We start from the raw sequence: 6,630 nt of genomic DNA, 5'->3' as shown, positions 1-6,630 counted from the left end.
TGTTTGAAGATAGCAATATATAATTTACTTCTCAAATTGTTCTGTTATCTTCAGAGTATGGAGAGAAGGAAAAATTATGTTAATATCCTCTGATCTTAAAATGTAATATCCTGTACCTCAGTAGTTAGGCAAGAAGGTTGTGATTGTTAATTTCATATGTCAGCTTGACTGAACCATGATGCCCAAATATTTGGCAGACATTAGTCTGGATGTTTCTGTGAAGATGTTTTTATGTTTAGATTTACATCTAAATTTGTGGACTTTGTGCAAAGCAAACAGCTCTCCATAAGGTGGGTGTGTCTTATCCAACCAGTTGAAGGTCTTAATAGAACAAATACTAATCTCCCTCAAATAGGAAGGAATTCTGCTAGCAGATGGATGGCCTTTTGAATTGAACTGCAGTATCAACTCTTCCTGTGTCTCCAAGTTGCTGACCCATCCTGTGAATTTTGGACTTGCCAGTCTCCATAATAGTGTTAACTGATTCTTTAAAGTAAATCTCTTTATACATATATACATGTATATGTATATATATTTTTATATCTTTATACATGTAAATCTTTTTTTTTATACACACACACAGACACACACACACACTTTGAACCCCCTAAAGTGACTTGAAGCCGTCATATATCCTCTCACTGGGGGGCAGATGGTACAGAAATAAGAGTGAACACTACATATATTCATGTATCTCCTTTGAGACTAGGGGTCAAAATTCCTTCTCCAGAGACCTTTTGGGATCCACGTGCTTATTACTGTCTTTGTATACCCTCCTGGACTATGAACTCTGTTCGTCTACTAAAAACCATGATGGCAAACTTGCTTCTAATCCACTGAGCATTTTCTGGATGTTGGATTCAGCTCGGCTACCAGAATCGCTATACATACCTTCATTCCTTCATTCTTACCTAGAATTTGCACTGCTTCTATCTCCCAGTCTGCTGGACTTCCCAGTCACTAGATTATGCCTTTGTGTTCAGATAAATAACATTTGCTCATCTCATTATCAACTGGACTCCGGGTCCCAGCCAGGCCAGGTATTCTGCCCTGCTTCCCAGACAGTAACCACACTGAGCACCACAGAACTTAGACTCTCTTTTCCTGATTGTCATGACAACCTTACAAATTTATATTTATGTGTCTTTTGTTTTAATTTCTAATTTAGTTCATGTATTTTAATGTTAGAGTCTATGATATAAAGTTCACCTTGATAAGAAGGTCAAAATTTTACAAATAGGAAAAGAAAACCATTTTTCAAAAATTCGATGCTAAGTATATCATCACAAACTAATGTTGAACTTGGAAAATTGAGACCTGAGAATTCCAATTAAAAAACTAATTGAGCAGTTCTTAGTCCTTTAACAGTACAGAACTAGATGTGCAGATTCTACTTGAATCAGTCCAGTCAAGTCAGGGGGTACAAATCACAGCAGTTATTTTAACAGACAAGTTAATATAAAGCATTATTAACTAGGTAACTACAATAGCTTCCTATTGCTACTGTAACAAATTACCACAAGTTGAATGGCTTAGGACAACACATTTATTACCTTATAGTTTTGGATGTCAGAAGTCCAAAATCAGTTTCACTGGACTAATATCAAGGTGTCAGCAGAATTCTGTTTCTTCTGGAGGCCCTAGGGGACAATGTGTTTCTTTGTCTTTTCCAGCTTTGAGAGATCACCTGCATTTCCTGTCTCACTGGCCTTACATCACTCCAACCTCTGCTTCCTTTGTCATGACTCCTTCTCTGACTCTGACCTTCCTGCCTCTTTCTCAGATCAACCTTTGTGATTATATTACAGATGATAGTCCAGGATAATCTTCCCATCTCAAGGTCCTTAAATTAACTACAAAGTTCTTTTTGTTGAGTAAGGTAACATATTCATAGGTGTTGGGGAATAGGATTTGAATATCTTTGGGGGATCATTATTCTACCCATCAAAGTAACCAACAAGGCAAAAATAGAAGAATAAGGTTTCACACTTCCCAAGACTGAATCAGCAAGTACAGGAAGCAGCAATTCCCCTAGGGCTTCAATGAAGGGACGATTTTAGAATGTTTAAAACTTGGATGCTTAGAAAAGGGGCCACAGAGCAGACGTCTGGGCTCTGAGGCCAGATACCTGGCGCCTAGTACTGGTGTGCCTGAAGGGGACCATGAGGCAGGTCCTTGAAATGTTAGGAGAGTTGCAAACTGTTGCATCTGAACAAAACACAGCTGCAGTGGAGAAGCAAGGCTTCTGATGCAGACCAGAACCAGAAGCAAACAGGAAGCCCACCGGAAGCTCCAGAAGGAGGAGATCCTTCTTCCCTCCCACCTGGCTTCCTCTAGGGCTCCTTACTGGCACCAAGAGGGAGCCAGCTGGGAAAAGAAAAATGTTTATGGAGTCCCAGCCCCACTATTATAAGACCAAATACAGAAAGTAAGCTGAAACTCAAGAGACAATAGCTTTAACAACTGGCAGAGGACTCAACTTGATGAAGAGCAAAGAGCATAAATCAACCAACTGTTTATATTACTTATCCTGGAATTATGACTTTCCCCCTCAGTTCGTTGGGTTTTTTTTGATATGTTACAGCTTCAGACGACCTTGAGACATATGTAAGGAAACTAATGTTTTTAGACATACTTGAGATAATGCAAAGATTTCCAAAGTTTTTAGAAACAGTACACTCTTGGATTGTTTAGTTTTACAGCATCCCACGAGATCTCCATTAATCCCTTCTGGTATATATTTAGTTTTTGATTAAACAAATTACAAGTGGTAATTCATTTGTTTGGGGATTTCATACCTTTCTTTAAGCCAACTCAAGATAGCTCAACACAAGGAGAGGGTTTCTGGATCAAATCAGTGGATGATTTCATCAAACCGTAGCATCGTAATTCACGAAAAGAAACCCATAGAGGAGACACTGAGTCAGAAAGTGAGACTAAGAGAAATATATCCTATTTTGAGAGCAAAGTCTATGCATTTTCACTTACATTTTGGCTTCATATTTTAATGGCTTATATGAACATTGAAGAGCCTCTTGATGAAAGTGAAAGAGGAGAGTGAAAAAGTTGGCTTAAAACTCACAATTCAGAAAACTAAGATCACTTCATGGCAAATAGATGGGGAAACAATGGAAACTGTGACAGACTTTATTTTCTTGGGCTCCAAAATCATTGCAGATGGTGATTGCAGCCATGAAATTAAAAGATGCTTGCTCCTTGGAAGAAAAGCTATGACAAACCTAGACAGCATATTAAAAAGCAGAGACATTACTTTGTCAACAAAGGTCTGTCCAGTCAAAGCTATGGTTTTTCCAGAAGTCATGTATGGATGTGAGAGTTGGACTATAAAGAAAGCTGAGCGCTGAAGAATTGATGCTTTTGAACTGTGGTGTTGGAGAAGACTCTTGCGAGTCCCTTGGACTGCAAGGAGATCCAACCAGTCAATCCTAAAGGAAATCAGTCCTGAATATTCATTGGAAGGACTGATGTTGAAGCTGAAAGCCCAATACTTTTGGCACCTGATGTGAAGAACTGACTCATTGGAAAAGACCCTGATGCTGGGAAAGGTTGAAGGCAGGAGGAGAAGGGGACGACAGAGGATGAGATGATTGAATGGCATCACTGACCAATGGACATGAGTTTGAGTAAGCTCCAGGAGTTGGTGATGGACAGGGAGGCCTGGCATGCTGTAGTCCATGGGGTTGCAGAGTCAGACACAGTTGAGTGACTGAACTGATAAACAGTCTCAGTTTTCATATACCAGATTTGTGTTCTATGGTACTATGTACTTAAAAATTTTGCATGCATTTAGTAACTTAGCCTTAAAATGTATGAGGCAAAAATTAACCTAACTGCTGGAAGAAATAGATAAATCTACAGCCATAGTGTGAAATTTTAACATACCTTTCTCATTAAGGAGAAGAAAAATATAGATTTGAACTTGAAATTAGCAAATTTGACCTAACTGATATGCAAAGGATATTTCCTCTAACACTGCAAATTTAATTTTTGAAGTATACTTGAAATATTTATAAAAATTACCAGATGTTGGGTTTTAATAAAGATCTCAACCCATATCAAAGGCTGAAATTACATAAAGTTTCCTGTCTGGCAGAAGTGGAATTATATTAGAAATAAATGCTATAAAAGAGCATTTAAAGATCCCTCCATGTATAAAAATTAAGAATTACCCTTTAAATAACATTTTCCATCTTGTTTTCTGAGGCCAGTGTTATATTGATACCAAAACCTGTCAAGAACATTATAAGAAAGGAAAATTACAGGGAATACGACATAATGTTTTATAAAATTGTAAAAAAACAAAACCCAACTATTAGCAAAACAAATCTAGTAATGTCTAGTGAATGCAATATGACTAGATTGGACTATTTCAAGAATGCAAGAGTGGTTTAACATTCACTCATTTAACATGCTCCGGCAGAATGGAGACAGGCCCTCTGGTTTGAACTATATATTACACCCTGATTTACTGTGACCCAGGAAAAGCTGCCAAGGATGGATGTCTTCATCAGAGGATATGGGTTTGGTATAGTTGGATAGATCTGAGAGACAAGTTTTGTAATGGAGGGGACTTTTCTACTTCTGGTCATGCTTACAGTGATGCAGGAAAAGCACCAGGAAAACTAGAAGCCAAATATAAGATCAGCAACTATGGGCTTGTGTATGTGTGTGTACTCAGTCGTGTCTGACTCTTGGCCATCATGGATTCAATCCCTGACCCGGGAAGATCCCACATGTTGAGGAGCAACTGTGCTCTAGAATGCAGGAGTCACAACTATTGAGCCCACGTGCTGCAGCTGCTGAAATTCAAGCACCCTAGAGCCCATACTCTGCAACAAGGGGAGCCGCCACAATGAGAAGCCCACACACCACGGCTAGAGAAAAAGCCCACATGGCAGTGAAGACCCAGACAGCCTAAATAAATAAACAAATAAAGTTATGTTTAAAATGTTTGTTAAGAATACTGGAGTGGGGTGCCATTCCCTTCGCCAGGGGATCTTCCCAGCCCAGGGGTTGACCCCTCATCTCCTGCATCTCCTGCATTGGCAGGTGCATTCTTTACCACTGAGCCACGTGGAAAGCCTACCCATGGGCTTACTTACACTCTAAAATGAAAAATTTCTTGGGACAGAAACTTCTTTATAGAATAAGTTGGCTGAAGGTTTGAAACTGACTCTTGATAGTATATTGTTATTGAACACAGGAAAGAAGAGTGAGAATTTGAAGGTCTCCTATCAATGGGATTGTTCCAGTTTTGGCAGTAATGTTGACACAGATTTTTCTGAACCATTTGTAACTTGGCTGTGTTAGTCTTTGAGGGCAGGCTTACTGACCATTAGATGAATTTCAACACAGTTTTGTCCAAACTGTTGCAGAATACTTTTGTCCTGGATTACAGGCTTCCAGTTACATGAACCATGGCATTGAATTTGGAGATTCTATCCCCCAGAAGGTTAGAGGAAGATTGAAATGTCCCCAAACATCACTTGGATGACTGGTGGTTAACAATACCCATTTTGATTGATAAATACAAAGTGATAAATACACTTTATCATCACTGATCAATACAGAGTGACTTATATAAGTTATTTTATCTGCTAAAGTAAGTTTTTCCAGGCTGATTGGAATGAGTCATACTCAGACACTTTGCCCAGGAGTCAAATTGACCTGATCCGTTGGAATTGATGGGAGGAACTTCAAGATAGGAAGTCATAAGTTTGGGGTGGGATTTGAATTAAGAAGCTTAATGTGGTTTTGAGTAATGTACCAGCTTTGTCCCTGGGAGTTAAGAGAAATGAACCCCACTGTGTCTTGGCCTTAAAATTCTTTTATGAGCTTTGAAAAGTATAAATTTTTTATTCTTCCAAAGAATTGTAATCTTGCCCATACTAAAGTGGTATGTCCAAAGATGGTAAGTCCATCCTAAGGGAGGTGCTTGAACGCGTACCTGGAAGCTGTCAATTGGTGCCAGGTTTTAGTTCTGAAGTCTTATTTTGGGTGTGTTCCTCAGCATCAGTATAGTGTCTGTGGTCCCAGTTTGGATACCACATGCTGCCCATCTCACACTTCTTCGTGACCTTTTAATACATTGGTCTCTGTGCTGTAGTGGCATCTTTGGTTTTGCATCAGAGGCAAATAAGTAAATCCACCACATTTGCCACCCAAAAATAGAAAGAATGGTTTAACGCCTGAAAAAAATGTATAAAATAGATAACTAATGAGAACTTACTGTATAGCACAGTGAACTCTGAATGGGAAGGAAATCCTAAAAAGAGGGAATATGTGTATACATACAACTGATTCACTTTGTTGTTCAGTAGAAACTAACACAGCATTATTTTTTTTTGGGGGGGGGGTTGTCATACATTGACATGAATCAGTCATGGAGTTACATGTATTCCCCATCCCGATCCCCCTCCCACCTCCCTTTCCACCCGATTCCTCTGGGTCTTCCCAGTGCACCAGGCCCGAGCACTTGTCTCATGCATCCAACCTGGGCTGGTGATCTGTTTCACTATAGATAATATACATACTGTTCTCTCGAAACATCCCACTCTCGCCTTCTCCCACAGAGTCCAAACGTCTGTTCTGTACATCTGTGTCTCTTTT

The 6,630-nt window shown here is 39.3% G+C and overlaps 1 pseudogene; it reads left to right on the top strand.

Annotated features, from left to right (window-relative positions):
* The first annotated feature begins 5,142 nt into the window (after positions 1 to 5,142).
* Positions 5,143 to 5,779, top strand: LOC136176372 (voltage-dependent anion-selective channel protein 3 pseudogene; annotated as a pseudogene).
* Positions 5,780 to 6,630: the final 851 nt, after the last annotated feature.

Source organism: Muntiacus reevesi, chromosome 10 (assembly GCF_963930625.1).
Source record: "Muntiacus reevesi chromosome 10, mMunRee1.1, whole genome shotgun sequence".
NCBI lineage: Eukaryota > Metazoa > Chordata > Mammalia > Artiodactyla > Cervidae > Muntiacus > Muntiacus reevesi.
Note: the sequence above shows the minus strand (reverse complement) of the source record. Positions and strands in the feature narration are given on the sequence as shown.